This window comes from Aedes aegypti, chromosome 2 (assembly GCF_002204515.2).
Source record: "Aedes aegypti strain LVP_AGWG chromosome 2, AaegL5.0 Primary Assembly, whole genome shotgun sequence".
NCBI classification, from domain to species: Eukaryota; Metazoa; Arthropoda; class Insecta; order Diptera; family Culicidae; genus Aedes; species Aedes aegypti.
This window is the reverse complement of record NC_035108.1, coordinates 23,861,509-23,863,841: the sequence shown is the minus strand read 5'-3', so window position 1 is coordinate 23,863,841 and position 2,333 is coordinate 23,861,509.

Here is a 2,333-nt window from a genome sequence, read left to right as displayed (position 1 = left end):
TTGTTTTGGCAGCCATGTTGATTTTGCAGCTTGCAATTTCAGAGTGATGAAACTCTGTCATCTTAAGTTATATTGATTCATGCAAGTATCGCTACTTGCGCTAACATGCAGAGAGTATGCTGATACTTTTCAGCTATGTCAGTACAAAACCGAGTGTTTTTATTCAATTCGCAATCGTGAGACGAATAAGCCACAATCATCGATGCCCAGTACAAATTTCAATTACACCAACGCTTATTCATTAATCTCTACACAGGAATTTCTTACCAAAAAGTTTTAATTTGGTGATGCTTGTTCTAGATTTTGTACACTCTTATGTTTTTGATGAACTTCTATATAAATATAAATGGAATGGTATCTGTACTAGAAAAACAACTGAAAACTAATCTATCGTTTTGTATGGGAGATTGTATAGCGCTGTTCCAGATTGGCGATAAGTGTATCCCTGTCAAAGTTGGTAGTAATAACTTTAGAAGCAAGATTACCACAATCATTTTACTGATAAGGTTTTGGCAATTCGAAACACAGGAAACCGTAAATATTTATTTCAGTTTGCAAAACTTTCACAACAAAACTCCACTTTTAATCGCCAATCTGGTGTGACCAAAAATGCAAAAAAATGTACCCTGGCAAAAAAGCTCTCAGTTGATAACTGCGAAATTGTTTATAAGATCACTAAGCGGAGAAGGAGGCTCTTTCTCAATTGGGATGTAATTTCATAAAGAAAAACAAGCAAAAGGATTAGGATGAATAGTAAAAAAAGAAGTTATTTCTTATTGATTATTTCTTAAAATAAAACGAGGATCAGCTTGACCCATTTCCTTGTAGTAATTTTTACAAATATGACCTACCTCATGATGCAAAGGACATTTATGTGAGTATCGTTTTATTATTCTATATTACATTTATTGTTAATCCTAACCAAGAAAACTAAAAGTATTAATGATTTATTTCAAAATCAAATTGATTGATAGGAGTCTGCAATCAACTTTCATTTCGAACCTATAAGAATGAACAATCTAAATACTCCTCACAGATCCTAAACATCAATACTGTGCATTTATATGATCAAAATGTGTACTATCCTGACGAAACTGCAATTTTATTTTCAAATTTGTAAAATATTTTGTCAAAAAAAAAATATTCCGTTTTTGTCAACTGAAAATTGTCGATCGTGTTGATAAAAACGGAACATACCTGTATTGACGTGATTGCTTGTAACATTCTCAAGATAGGTTGTTTTGTATTGATGTTGAGTTTATTTATCACGATGCAATGAAAGTGTAAAATATGATAAAAAAAACCTTTAATTAACTAACATTACCTTCTTGGTTCGTGATAAATTTAAAATTTTAAGAGCAATTTTCCCTTGTGATAAACTGTGTAATTTGATGAGACACACAAGTTTGTTATCAAAATAAAGGGCGAACACGAAATAATTGCGACACCGAAAATGTCATGCCAATTTTGTTATAATGTTTAGAACCAAACCAAAATTTTAGGGTAGTTTTATACATATATTTACTTTAAAAATCAAAAGAAAAGTTAATCGATGGAGCCTTGAGTGTAAAATTGAAGGCATTCTCGCTTGATGCCCTCCATCAAAGTCTTCACAGTGTCATCCGGTACCAGTTTTTTTTCCATTTTGTTAACATGTCCTTCTCGTCTTTGACTGCCTTCTTGCTCTTCCGAAGTTCATGCTTCATTATTGCCCAGTACTGCTCCATCGGGCGCAGCTCCGGACAGTTTGGCGGATTCATGTCCTTTGGAACAAAATGGACAGAATTGGCCTCATACCACTCCAGGACACTTTTAGAATAGTGGCATGATGCCAAATCTGGCCAAAATAGCGGAGCTTAGTCGTGCTGCTGCAAGAACTGCCAAAGACGCTTCTCGAGGCACTTAGATTTTTTTTTTTTTCACGTTAATGCTTCCAGTGGGCATTTATGCCCTTTGAAGGAAGCACCACACTAGACAACGGACTAGCATGCAACGCCCAGTGGCACAGTCGGAAAACATTCCTCACGAAAATTTTACCGGCCTGAGGCGGGAATCGAACCCACACTCCTGGTGACACTAACCGCACGGCTACGAAGCCCACAATGTATTTGTAGATTTGTAGATCTTGCCATTAAATGTGCCCTTCGTCACGAAAGTCTCACTCCTCAGTCCGCAAGAGCAGATGGCCTGCCAAATGAGATATTTGGAGGCGAACTTCGACATATTCTTCTTCTTAAATTTGTCATCCAACATCGAACTTGCTCTTGCCGGTGAACAACTCCAACCCTGGAATTTCTTAAAATCGGCTTTTATATACGTTTCGTAGTCCATCA